Source organism: Schistocerca serialis, chromosome 7 (assembly GCF_023864345.2).
Source record: "Schistocerca serialis cubense isolate TAMUIC-IGC-003099 chromosome 7, iqSchSeri2.2, whole genome shotgun sequence".
Taxonomy (NCBI): Eukaryota; Metazoa; Arthropoda; class Insecta; order Orthoptera; family Acrididae; genus Schistocerca; species Schistocerca serialis.
This window is the reverse complement of record NC_064644.1, coordinates 169,475,922-169,491,069: the sequence shown is the minus strand read 5'-3', so window position 1 is coordinate 169,491,069 and position 15,148 is coordinate 169,475,922.

The following is a 15,148-nucleotide window of genomic DNA, read 5'->3' as shown; positions in this document are numbered from 1 at the left end:
CTAAGTTCCGGGAAGGGAACACAGCGCATCCTACACAGTATCTTCTATTAAGCGGAAAGGAAATGAGGCAGCAGTGTGTCAGGCGGATTTCGTACAAACCAAACAAGAGATGAAGCAGAAGATATCGCACCTTCAGACACAACCTCTCTTCAAAACGCAGGTATCAAACATTTAGTCTGCGTGAGTTTTACCAACTGACATTCCCCCCTTCCCCCCCCCCCCCTCCCCCCCTATCCAGCAAAAAAATTTCTCGGAACAGTCTTGAAGCCAACATTACGGAAATGGCAGAGAAAGTTGGTGAGTGTGAGCACTGAGCACTGAAAAAGTTGTTCGAAGCAAGGACCGCGAGGTAGACGACACTCATTCGCAATTATTGGGTCTTTAGGAGAGCCAGTCGTAACAAAGCAATTCTGTATGTTATTCAAAATGTATGTGACAGGCGAAAAGCCCTTAGATTCCACGGAGAGTGTGCTAATTCTTATTTTAAATTACGCAAGTGTGAATATTAGCAAAAAGTCAGTTCCATAATTCATAGTTGCAAATTACTGACAAGAGTTACTAAAAGAAGAATGGAAAAACTGGTAGAAGCTGACCTCGCGGAAGATGTATTTGGATTTTGAAGAAATATAGGAACATGCGAGGAAATACTGTTCCTACGGCATATCGTAGATCTACTGAAGAAAGGCAAACATACGTTTATAGCATTTGGAGATTTAGAGAAAGATTTGACAACGTTAACTTAACACACTTTTAGAAATTGTGAAGGTAAGAGAAATAAAATACAGGGAACAATAGGTTATAAGGACATTAAAGAGAGCCATAGTTGGGAAGAAAGTGAGGCAGCGTTGTAGCCTCTCACAGATGTTATTTAACCTGTGCATTGAGAAAGCAGTAAAGGAACAAGGATCATAAAGAGAAACTCGGAATCGGAATTAAAGATCTAAGAGAATAAAAATGTCGTCCTATTTGGGTAGCAGAAAAACTACTACCAGGAAAACTGTGTGAAACCTTCGCACTTTTATAATTCCAAATAATGACAATATATGGAAAAGATTTAGTCGTTGGGGTAACAGTAGGTGTGAGAGTGCCGCCGTTCTCTCTGGGAATGTGTTTGAGCTGCAGCAAACCTTTTGGAGTGACGTTTCTCACTGATAGCTTCTGTGTTCTTTTCTTTGACATTGTAAACTTGTCATTTGTAGTTTAAGATAGTAGTGTTTACACCACCCTGTTACTGACAAAAGTTAACAGTTAATGAGCAAATACAAACAAAAAATAAAAGGAATGAAGAAACATAGTTTACTACTCATTACAATATTTAATTGTCATCAGTTGCTAGTAATTTCTAACTTCCAACTGTGATATTTACATTTACCTGTTATAATGAGAAATACGAATATAAAATACAAAGAAGTAAATAAATGTGAAAGATATAGGTTAGAACGTAGTGTTCGCTTCCTAACGGGTATGTTATTGAGGACACAATAATCTCTAGCTGTATTTTGAGGTTTTAATTGCACTTCGTACTTTATATAAACACTTTAGGCCGTAGCAGCAATAGGTAAATCACAATTTAAGGCGACAATGACAAATATGTTTGTCGTTTCGGAAAACATATTCGTTTAGAAAAGTAAGGTTATACGATGGACAGATAAAATGGACTACTGCAGTGGTCTGGGTCATTATCTGAGACCATGCTGTATACAAATTATCCAGTTAATAATTACTTTAGACCAAATAAAATGGTGTCTGTAATAATAAAATATTAAAAGGGAGTCTCTTATTCCTGATTAAGAAATTAGCTTCCTAAAATACAAATATAAAGCTGTGCATCCGTGATGCCCTTTTGCCTATGATAGTAAAACGTCTCCTTTACGTTGAAATTTTTCACGAATAGTAAGTTTTAGCGGAAAACCGATGTGCAGTATCAAAAACCAGTCAAAAAACCTTTCTAACGATATCTCATTTATCCGTGTATCATTAGTATGTGTTGAGACAAAGGGATGGTGACCTGAACAATAATATATATGATGATCAAAGTAGACAGGACGTAAATTGCAGGCCGGCAATAGTAAAAAAAAATCTCAAAATCTTACGAAAAAATTTAAATCTTATGAAGTCTTTTCAGGAGGAATTTGTTGAAGTGTAGCGTTGAAAGCAAGAGAGAAGTGGACGAGAAACTGTTCAGACAGGAAGAAGTTAGAAGTTTTGGAAATGTAGCGCTACAAGAGCTTGCTGGTGTTTAGATGGGTTGATCAGATTACTAAGGACAATGTAATGAACCGAAATAGGGAGAAAAGAAATTATGTCATCACTTGACTAAACGAAGCGATCGGTTCATAATGCAGGGAAATGAGCAGGGTAAATTTGTAGAACGACCAAGGCTTGAATATAGCAAGCAGGTTCGAAAGCACGTAGGTTGCAGTAGTTATGCAGAGATGAAGAGGCTTGTACAGGACAGAGTAGCAAGGAGACCTACATCAAACCAGTCTTCGGACTGAAGACACCAAAAACAACAACATATCCTCGTGTCTTAGAATAAACATTTTCATTTTCACTCGAAGCCCAATAACTTTTGTACAAGATATCGCGTGATATCACAAACATATGTGGATGGTAGGATGGGGTAAATCTGTTAAACAGTGTTAGGAAACCCTGGTCTGAAAACAACTGATTCCACAGTTACAACCGCAAATGAGTATAATTTCAGATTAATCATAGTTTCTGGCGATGATAAAGAACCAAGCAGACATACTTCTTTAAATACTTTAGCTACGAGTACAAGCTGCACAAAGTGCTATATTCACAACTTTGTGCAACATTCGCTTTGTGCAACATGTACAACTTTGCTTTACTGTGTAGGCGTAACATCGAGATACAAAATTGTCAAACCCAAACAAACCATTCTAGGATTAAAATAAGTTTGTGATAGGCTTTTTAGCAAATCTAGCGGTAGGGACCAGCCAACATCCAATTGCAGTTCTTTCTCGAGCTCCATGTAGTCGTTGTCTCGCTTGTTTTCTAGGTACATGCACAGCCTTGTCAAGCGTGGTTGGTTGTTGCCGGCAGCACTACCCCTGCCGCTGTAGTCTATGAAGCACAAATTCATTTTATTCGTGCTATAGGTGTAATGTTACATGCAATGAGATTCTTGGAAGTAGATCGTCTTCAGTCTCGATAGGTATCCCAAACAGAATACTTTTCCCACGACTCCACGAGAGCTTTTTTTTCTTTTCTGGGGGAGAGGGGAAGTGTTGTCCGATCACCATCAACTCCACCTAGACATTAACTCCGATCCCTACCTCTCTACCTCCAAACAGATTACATCTGTCTAAGAATTATGTGTCATTGTCACAAACTGAGCGCCCACTTTCCTTTTTTATGGTATCCTCTCTTGGCGTCGGTGAAGAGGGTGAACGGGAGTCTTGGGGTACAAATACTGCCACCCCAGCTACAGTCCCGGGGGAACTTCCACGTGTGTAGTTCCTCCCTCTGCTCTACCTTCACTTATGCATTTCGTACATCTTCTTTTACCGATACTCTCAGTTCAGTGTTCTCCTCAAGTCAAATATGGTGACGGCGTCACAGTTCTCGACCCGACTCCATATTCCTCACAAAACTCTTCTTGGTGGTATTTCGACAGTTTCATACAGTCTTACACACCGATTTATTGGTCTGTGAGAGGGGGGTGTTACTAAAGTGCTCCATACTCCGCGCATATTTCGTGGATTCTACGAGTCCTCTGCCCGATATAAGAAACGCCACACTAAGAGGTGATTTTTTTACCCCAGGCTTGTGGAGCCTCAAATCATCTTTAAAGAAACCAAAGAGTGCAGCTGTCTTCGGTGGTGGCAAAAGATCACTTCAACTTTGTGTTTGGTCGGGATTCGACTTACTTTTAGCGACAGGTTTCCCACATACGAAAAGTTGGCCTTGGATACAAGTCTCTCTGTGTCTTCGTCCTAGTTGCTTATGTCCATCGTAAGTTTTATTCGTAGGACCTTATGTATCTGCTATGATGAATACCCGTTTGCTTCGAAATTTCCCGGACGCTGTGGCCGAGCGGTTCTAGGCGCTTCTGTCCGGAACCGCGCTGCTGATACGCTCGCAGGTTCGAATCCTGCCTCGGGTATGGGTGTGTGTGATGTCCTTAGGTTAGTTAGGTTTAAGTAGTTCTAAGTCTAGGGGACTGGTGACATCAGATGTTAAGCCACATAGTGCTTAGAGATATTTGAACCATTTTTTTTTGAGCTTCGAAATTTAGTGGATCAGTTACTACGCGTCGAAAAAATGAAGCTGCACGTCTTGGTCAGGTGTTCACAAATATGATGTTGTGAGGTGACTGTCGAGCCGTCTAGCAAGCCCCTGTTGACCAAGGAAAGCTCCCCGTAAGATCATGAAAATTTCAAAGAAACCAAGTCGCGTAACGAATAATGTCTAGTTAATTGAAAACCACTAGTGGTGTCTCAATTAAGCGTGACAAAAAGGTGCCGCACCTCACACGGACATGCGAATATTAGTGAAGCCATCCATCAAACTATGAAAGGAAAGTAATGGTCACTAAAACAATCTGATTTATTGTAAAAAGACAGTAAGGTGATCTACCCACTGAATCAAGACTACAAATATTAAACAACTGGACAAGAGACTGGAAACATGAACTATAGCTCTGGCAAATGTTGGTAGATACATAAAAGAATATTATGAAACGATGCCACAAATACAGCCAATGACTGCGAGAAAGGTTAGCGATTTAATGAAAGATCTCCAGAAAAAGCAAATGAACACCAATAACCTCGTCTAAACACATAATGGGTGCAACTAGCTAGCAGTGAAAACTAAATCTGCAAAATGAAACCTCGATGCAAATTAACTGACTTCGCGCTCACCTCTTCTCGGTGGCTGCAACGAAGGCGCATGCTTACGACTCCTAAGTTGTGCGAGGGTAGAAAACGACTGCAGTAGTGGATGAAAATTCTAATTTCAGTTCAGTTTCAGTACTCCGCTGTAAGATGGAGACATCTCTCTCCACAATGCCCTGGAGCACGTATCTTCTTCTGCTGCCTCAAAGCAAGTGTACTCGACACCATCCATATAACTCCATGAAACTTAGCTCGTTCTGCCAGCGTCGTAACCTTGTTGGCCAATTGCAACAAACCTTGCGAGCTTCAACTTACCGTAATTTAATAAGTAAACTGTAGTGCAGGAAGAAGACAGAAAATCTCTCCCACTGCATGATAGGTTTTCATTCCTGGCCAACTAAAAGTTGTAAACGTATGCAAGCACGGGAAACTGCCCCCGCTACTGAAATAATTACTATAAGCCAACCAAAGAATCCCTTATTAGAATCTGAACAAATATTCCAGCGTTCCACGCTCGGGCTTAATGGTTACTCTCGCGCTTCATAGGCTCAAGTTTTCTCCTGCCCTTCAGATTCTTATCTTACCTAAAAAGGAATCCTTTCTCACACAATGCAGTTTTATGACACGTCCCCCGGCTTCCCCGATACTCCTTCTGGGATGGGATGGCATGCTGTCCTCACATCACGCTTTCAGCACAAAACAACTTAACTATTATTCTGTACCCACTAAGAGAAAAATGTCTTTTCATGAGCCAGCTAAAAGCCCCAAGACTACGAAAATAACAAGGTTCCACCAGAGTGTCAAGACGAAATGACATACGGAAATAATTAGAAATACAACCATTAGTAGTAATGAATATGCAATTTTCATGCAGCGTTAGTGGTTTGACTAGACTTACTATTGGAATTTGCATGTTCAGTTATAAAACAGGTTACGGGACTGCTTGGGAATAAACTACAACGGAACAATGTGATCTGCTATTCCATCATGATAGAACGACATACATGCACAAAGAACTGAGACAGCTCCCAAAAACGTGGGAGTATGTCCCTTTGAAACGAAGTATGAACTGTTGGAGTTGAATGGTAAAGATGTTTTTATTCATTCTATAGGTAGAGTGGGCTGTACGAATAATAATCCATGGTACAGCAGGAATGTTTCAGCCAGTTACCAGACAAGCTGTTATTAGGGCAGAGAGCGTCCCAATTGCGAAAGTCTTACAACCTAGAGCTGACAAACTTGATCAGAACATGGGGATTTAAACTGTTCTTCACTTTATTCTGGGATGATATGCCTCCGACAAAAAACCCTAGTGTATGTGATGATATATTCGTGTATGAGTACAAAGGAAAGTCGATGACTTTCTAAACATGTGTAGTGTAGTTACGTCGCTGATTCACCGATATGGGGAAGAAGAATTTTCTGTTTCAACAATTATTTATTATAACCTCGCCACAGTGCACAGCATGGCCGTATACAAGTGTGGTGGTGATCTGGAGGAGAGTCCAGGGACAGCACCCACTCATAAGTTAAGACAGTCCGTCAGAAATCAGAGTTCGTAAGGCCATCCGTGGGAGAGTTCGACGTGCTGGAACTACTCGTTAGTCAGGTTAATTCGTAGACAGTGTCCAAGTCATAACGATACCGACAACAGTGTGTGAAACTTGAGGCAGATGGAGCGTAGCACGACTCAAACAGGAAGCGGTTGTAGCGAAGCCTGACCACTCGCGTAAAAAAAATAAATAAATAAAAAAATAAAATTAAGTGCCACAAAGCCCTTCTTCCGCCCGACTTCCGACGTTATGGAGACGAACAGAAGATGGTTCAAATGGCTCTGAGCACTATGGAACTTAACATCTGAGGTCATCAGAACTACTTAGAACTACTTAAACCTAACTAACCTAAGGACATGACACATATCCATGCCCGAGGCGGGATTCGAACCTGAGACCGTAGCAGCAGCGCGGTTCCAGACTGAAGCGCCTAGAACCGCTCAGCCACAACGGGCGGCACGAACAGAAGAATGAGGATGTGTGACTGTCCAGATTGTAACTGTCTGCGTAGTCTATCAGTGTGCGCAGGGTGTAGTGTGAGGGTCATTTTTGGTCTTTTATTAAGTGAAATTGGGCGTTTTTGGGCCAACAATCCGATATGCTGAAGTGGAGAATGATTACATTTCCAATAAAATGTGTTGGATTTCTGTTGGGTATTGCGAGTGATGGATGGTTGCCCTAAGCGTGTTCTAATGTCAGTGTTACGACACTAACGAAGAGCGTTCGTGATGACTCTAAACAATTTATTCTCTAACACCTGCAAGCGTAGTACCTATCTGTCGGCTGCCGTAGACCACACTACCAAATCATATAAAACGGAAGGAAGTACGACGACATCAGATAGTTGCGCGTCGGTATAAAGCGCGTCACTGTGGAGAAGCGGATACACTTGACGTAATAAGCCACAACGTGTATTTGCCGCAATAGTAATGATCTCCGAGTCAACCTTTTGTCTGTAGTAAGACCAAGGTACGTGGATAAGTCATACCAAGTCGAGTCCACGCCATAAATTGTTAACTGGCGTTAGGGAGTTTGAGATTGGAATGGACCGGTCATTCTGTGGGTGTGTCCTGGACGTCTTATAGCATATAGCTTGTAAAATAGGCCATCATGCCCGCATCTCGTGGTCGTGCGGTAGCGTTCTCGCTTCCCACGCCCGGGTTCCCGGATTCGATTCCCGGCGGGGTCAGGGATTTTCTCTGCCTCGTGATGGCTGGGTGTTGTGTGATGTCCTTAGGTTAGTTAGGTTTAAGTAGTTCTAAGTTCTAGGGGACTGATGACCATAGATGTTAAGTCCCATAGTGCTCAGAGCCATTTGAACCATTTTTTAGGCCATCATGCCAAACATAGTCAAAAGTCTTTTCAGTGTGAAAAAAAAACACTCCCAGTACTTGATGTTTAGATGTACAAATGTTCTCAGCCAAACACAGGAATTGGTGAATAGTAGAGTGTTCGACGCGGGATACGGATTGTTCAGGGAGACTGATATGGCGATTAATAAGGAATGCCTGGAGTGATTGCAGAACAATACGCTCCAGAATTTTATTGAAGAGGGAGTTGGGTTGATAGTGCTTGTAGTTATTTCTGTCCATGGATGGGAGTGTGCGACCTCTGCCCGGGTCAAATGTTGCCGTTGGCGCTACTTGGAGATCACGTGACGATCGGCGGTGCCCTCTTAGCTTGTTCCGTTAGTGCGGGAAGTAACGCCAGGCTGGAGGCGCCCTCCATGTTATTGCCGGCAACGTGCGTAATCTGCTTCATGTTTACGTGTGCTGGCTGCACATGTCCCTTGGTGATGCCCTCTCTGTTGTTGTCTGCCTCCAGAACTTGCTCCACATTTCTGTCTTCTGTTTCCGTGTCAACTTTTTCATCGCAGAGTAACATTTCACCCGACGTCCTTAATTATTTGTAGGATGTATACCAGCCCCTCTACAGTTTTTACCTTCTACAGGTCCCCCTAGTACTATGGAAGTTATTCCCTGATGTGAAACTTTATGGCACATTAAAACTGTGTGCTGAACCGAGACTCGAACTCGGGACCTGTGGAATGTAGGAGATGAGGTACTGGCGGAAGTACTACTGTGAGGGCGGTTTGTGAGTCTTGCTTGGCTAGCTCAAACGGTAGAGCACTCGCCCCCGAAAAGCAAAGGTCCTGAGTTTAAATCTGGGTGATGCAAACAGTTTTAATCTGCGAGGAAGTTTCATAGAGAGCACAGTCCGCTGCGAGTAAAAATTTCATTCTATCCCCTGTTGTCTTAACCCACGTCACATCATCATGTCCCTTCTTCTTGTCAGTATTTTTCATATTTTCGTTTCTTCGCCGATCTTACAGAGAACCTACTAATTGCCCACCTTATCTGTCTACCTATTTTCATCGTTCTTCTGTGCCATCACATCTCAAAGACATTCTCTTCCTGTCAGGTTTTACACACAGACCATGATTCACTTAAATGCAATGCTCTGCTCTGAAATTACATTCTCAGAAATTTCTTTCTCAGATTAAGGCCGTTGTTTGATATTAGCAGATTTATATTTGCCAAGAAAGCCCTTTTCGCCTGTGCTAGTCTGTTTTTTATATCCTCCATGCCTCGTCCGTCATGTGTTATTTTGCTTCCAAGGAAGCAGAGTTGTTCAACTTCGTCTACCTCATGGTCCCTAGTGTTGACGTTAATTTTATCATTCATCTCATTTCTGCTACTTCTCATTACTTTCGTCTTTCTTCAGTTTACTCTCGGTCCATAATCTGTGCTCATTAGATTGTTCACTCCGTTCAGCACGTCCTATAATTCTTCGTCATGTTCACTAAGGATAATAAGGTCATCAGCGAATATTATCATTCATATCCCACTCTTGAACCATTCTATTATTTCCCTCATTGCTTTTTCGATGTATAGATCAAACACTAGGGGCGAAAGACTACGTCCCTACCTTACACACTATTTGATGGAGCACTTCATTTTTCGTCTTCCGGTATTATTGTTCCCTATTAGTTCTTTTACGCACTGCATATTACCTGTCTTTTCCTCTAGCGTGCCCCTATTTTTCTCAGAATCTGTAACATCATGCACCACGTTCTAGGTCAACAAATCCAATGCACGAGTCTCGATTTTTCATCAGCCTTGCTTCTATTATCAGTCACAACGACAGAACAGCCTCTCTAGTGCCAATACGCTTCCTGAACCCAAATTAATCGTGATCTAACAGATCTTCAATTTCCTTTTCCATTGTTCTGCATATTATTGTCGTCTTAAAATTGGATGAATGAGCCGTTAAGCTGGTTGTAAAGTAGTTCCCGCACCTGTCGTCCCTTGCTATCTTCGTAAATGCGTGGATGACGTTTTTCCGAAAGACTGGTGGTGTGTCTCCAAACTCATAGATTCTACACATCAGGGTGAATTATCGTTTTGTTGCCCCTTTCCAAGGTGATTTTATAAATTCCGAAGGAATGTTATCTGCCCTTACTGCTTTGTTTGATCGCAGGTCTTCCAGTGCTCTCTTAAACTCTGACTCTAATATTGGCCTGTTAATCAGTAATTGACTACGTCTGCCAGTAAATTCACTCTAAATGTGTGTTGGTGGCTGTTTATAGCTGTAGCATGGGGCTTCTCAATGGCTATTGCGACTGTTGAGAATTTCTTCTCTAGTGTAACGGGCTTCGTCCGCGAAAAGTACACCCTCTGAAAGCGCTGCAATACTCATCGCTTTAACACTACGCGAGGCCTGAAGGGAACAGGAGTTAAAGCTTTCACTGTCTGTGAATGTTAGGGGCATAGCTGCCAGTATCACTTCCCTCACAGTGCTGTGTACAACATCGATTTGACGCACAGCCGATCGAGTGTTGATTGAAGTTTCCTCATCCAAGTAATCAGCCTGCTGTGCATCATTGGCACATCCTGTCCCACCCCTCATACTGTATGCCTACATACTGGTTGGGATTGCAGCTCCGTACATAAGAAGTAAATTTATTACGTAGCAAAAATTAACTATTCGTACGTTACCGAACTCTTATGGCAGAAATGTCTAAAAATATTTTTGTTACGTAATTTTCGAATAGTTGTTTCAAGATATGTTTGTCCTCCGTCACCTCTGAAAGTTTATGTGAACCTTAGGCAATCATAATATACGAACTGAAGCATACTAAAAATATGCGAAGGTCGGCAAAAAGATTGTAGCTCATTGGTAGTTGATAACCGTAAGCACATAGGAACTGACTTCCTTTTTCAGACGGAAGCATTGGTCATTTAGAAATGTTACTGAATTAAGAACCATTTGATTCACTGCCATCCAGCCTACCTATTTCCTTGCTATAAATGTACGTTTGTAAAGGTCTTGAGGTTGATCACTACGCCACTTACAGATACGAAGTGAACTCGTTGATATTCCTAAACTGCTTCGATCGTAGAAAGAAACCCTACGCCGCGAGGTCACAACAGGGTGCAGGTCATGCCACTGCCGTCCATCCCAGTTGGTCAATCTCCTGAGGTGCCTTGTCTGCTTCCTGGGCTGTTGCTCCACCGCGGTTATATTACTTGGTGTCTAAAGAGTTGCGACATAGTCGCAGTAAAATTCACTATAAATCACGAAAGAGTTTATGTCTTCGTTACAGTTACGGACCACAGTCTTACATAACAGATAATTAATTTCGTGCTATGATTGCCATCTTATAAACGAAACGCTTTTCTAACACATGCAGCTAACCATACTTACATCTGTTGACTGGAACTATTGTAAAAGAGTTTGTATCAAGGTTTTGATGATGGTCATCATCGAGCGAAATTAATTACCTGTTCTCTAAGAGCCGGCCGCTGTGGCCGGGCGGTTCTAGGCGCTTCATTCCGGATCCGAGCTGCTCCTACGGTCGCAGGTTCGAATCCTGCCTCGGGCATGATGTATGTGAAGTCCTTAGGTTAGTTAGGTTTAAGTAGTTCTACGTCTAGGGGGCTGATGACCTCAGATGTTAAGTCCCTCAGTGCTTAGAGCCATCTGAATTTGTTCTCTGAGATTGTCGTGTGTAAGAGCAATGAATACGTAAATCTGGTATCTCTTGGGTTAGCCTCTTTGATCGTTACGATACACTGCAGCGTGCCCAAGGATGAACACTGTCTTTCTTCGGTGATGATAGTTCCATATTTAAGGAAATTGATGAATATTGCCCACTCGTAATCCAAACATGCATGCGACTAACTTTTAGTTGCATGAAACGGCAAGTGTAGGCTTCATGCAAAAAGGATATAGTGAATACCTCTATCGACTACACATTTCTGTCAACAAGTAAATTAAATATCCATGCTCATAGGCGATAACTACAGACAATACAAACAGAGAAAACAGCAAGCAGCACACTTAAAGTATTCATTAATCCGTAAGTTGATTTTCTTGAAGAATCTCAAATACCTATCCTAACAAATTTAGCACCAGGCCATTGTCTCAATGACAGACTGAAATGAGAACCAAATTTTTCCTCCACAACTTTGAAGACTTATTCGCTGGAAACAGCCAATCGGCTAATCACCCTCACCATCCCCCATACCCCTGCTCTACCCCAAACCCTTTACATCGTAACAACATTTGTATTTATGCCAATAATCAACCTGAGTATTAACCTTGTACTATGTAGCTAAATATCTAAGCGTCTTACTGTTAAAAGAACTTAATACTCACGTACATACCATCTGGTTAGCTGCAATATACCATGAGCTCATAATTGAAGACTATGTTAACATAAGAGTATAAAATTTCGTTTAGTAAAATAAATGTTCATAAACAACTGTAACTATTGTGGCCGGCCGGGGTGGCCGAGCGGTTCTACGCGCTGCAGTTTGGAGCCGCGCTACCGCTACGGTCGCAGGTTCGAATGTTGCCTCGGGCACGGATGTGTGTGATGTCCTTAGGTTAGTTAGGTTTAAGTAGTTCTAAGTTCTAGGAAACTGATGACCTCAGAAGTTAAGTCCCGTTGTGTTCAGAGCCAATTATTATGAAACTATTTTTCAGCATTCATGCCGACACCAGTTCAGATCAAAGTATTTGCTCACACATCAATTGTACTACATACACACGTCTCTAAACGAAGTATGACATATGTCTGAGTGAAGATCTTTGTGTCGTGCAACAGTTGTACAGCACATGCTGGATGTTAGCTTTTTATCCTGACAGTCAGTATATATTGATATTCGTAGTGAAAAGTGATTTTTGGCCAACTGGAAAACACAAGAACGCCGCTAGGTGGATACCAGTTGTAAAGCCGTCCATAAGGTCTCAGCAAGGAACCGCCATCATTTTTCGATACAACTCGCCGCATAAACAATTCTCATGGTGACGCATTTAAGTCTTTTTCTTTATCATCTCGTCACAGATCGATTACCCAGCATCACACTATGGAAATAAATATGGAACTTCAATGTTCCTCACGTGAAGTTGAGACTGAAGAGGTTCGAAAACTAGTTTACGAAATAAACGAGTGTTTCAAAATAGTTACTGATTGCAGTTTGGTGCATTTATATTGAATTCTCAGTAACGGGTTCTAAAAATGTTGAAATGTGTGTGAAATCTTATGGGACTTGACTGCTAAGGTCATCAGTCCCTAAGCTTACACACTATTTAACATAAATTATCCTAAGGACAAACACACACACCCATGACCGAGGGAGGACTCGAACCTCCGCCGGGACCAGCCGCACGGTCCATGACTGCAGCGCCTAAGACTGCTCGGCTAATCCCGCGCAGTAAGGGTTCTACAGCATCCGTAATGGACGAGCTTAAAACCCAGAAAATCTTTCTGGACAGTCCCCACAGTAGCTGTGCAGTGGACCATCGCACACGCTATTCCGGCTGCACCATCTCTCTCTTCTCAATAGCAGTGCAATCGGGCGAAGCAGTGCAATACGACGAGCACAACCTTTTCCATGATCCATTAGTTCGATTAACATCAAAACAAAAATTTTACTTGTACGAATGCTCTATGATTTGTCCCGTTGCGATACATCTTTCATTTTGGTTGAGTCGGTCAATGACTGATATACTTATCGGTTCTAATAGCTGAGGGTCCAACTGGATTGTTCCTGGATTCGGCATTCACCATGCTACAACCGCAGGAACCGTCAAAAGACATCACTTTCATTCACTGTGTTGTCGCTACTCTCTGGCAACTACTTACTGTGAATCGAAGTAACGGTGGTCCCCACAGACTTGTAAAGGAATCCTACCACTGCCCGTTGACGCAGGAGGGTGCCACGCCAAGCATCCGTGATGCTTACCTGAAACAAAATGAAATAAAAATATGTTATAGCGTAGGTGGTTCAGGACCAATATATTCGACAACAACTTTTGTTTTCCTAGTCTTGCTGTTAACAGCTACAATCGATTATAAGTTACTTTTAGATTTGTCTTTGAACATGAAGCATCGTATGCGCTTAAGAATATATTCGTCCTTGCTTAAAAGAGGTCTAAGAAAGCATCTAGCGTTACCATACAGTAAGTCGCCTTTATTTTTTGTAAATGAATGAATAACACCTTCTTTCTTTTCTCAACTTCATTTAATTTTTTGACGCAATCAACAAAACAGTTGAAATCTTAATAACGTTCTGCACTGCTGAAAATGTAGGCGTACTATAAAGCATCATCTGTAGGTGTTCGGTGAAAAGCAGTTTTTATACTAAAACGCAACCAATTTTCTTTTCGTCCCATTTACAGGTGAAACAAGACTGACACTTTACAGGTTCCTGTACGAGCTCTTGGTGTTATCTTCGCGATACTAACGGAGTAATATATGGAAAGAACCAAAATTTGAGTTTAATTACAAGGGTTGGAACTTTAATAGTGGCAACTATTTATTTACAGCTCGTACAAAATAGATACGTGTTTCAAAGTTTTACTGACGTTCAAAGTAGTCACCAGCATTGTGTATAACCCGTTGCCAGCGATGTGGAAGTCGTAGGATACTCTTAGCAGTGCCAGATGTGTTGACAGTTCGAGCGGCGCGATCTATTGCCCGACGAATTTGTAGCAGTTTTGAAGCGAAAGCCGTGAAGTGTTTCTTTCAGTTTAGAAATCGAGTTGAACTCACGAGGGCTTAAGTCAGGGGAGTGCAGTAGGTGGTATAGCGCTTACAAGCCCCATCAGTCAAACAAATCAGTAACAGATTGCACTGTACGTGCTTGAGGATTGTCCTGCAAAATGATGGTCAGGTCCTGCAGAAAGAGTCATAATTTCCATCTCCATGTTGTTCATCTTTGGAACACAACATACGACCAGCTTAGAGACATAAGTGATGACACTTTCTGCAGGACCTGACCATCATTTTGCAGGACAATGCTCAAGCACGTACAGTGCAAGCTGTTACTGATTTGTTTGACTGATAAGGCTGCTAAGTCCTATACCACCTACTGCATTCCCCTAACTTAAGCCCTCGCAAGTTCAACTCGATTTCTGTACTGAAAGAAACACTTCACGGCATTCGCTTCACAACTGCCACAAATTCGTAGGACAATAGACAGCGCAACTGGCACTGCTAAGAGTACCCTACGACTTCCACATCGCTGACAACGGGTTATACACAATGCTGGTGACTACTTTGAAGGTCAGTAAAATTTTGAAACGCGTATCTATTTTTTACGAGCTGTAAATAAATAGTTGCCACTATTAAAGTTCCAACCCTCGTATATACACTACTGGCCATTAAAATTGCTACACCACGAAGATGACGTGATACAGAGGCGAAATTTAACCGATAGGAAGAAG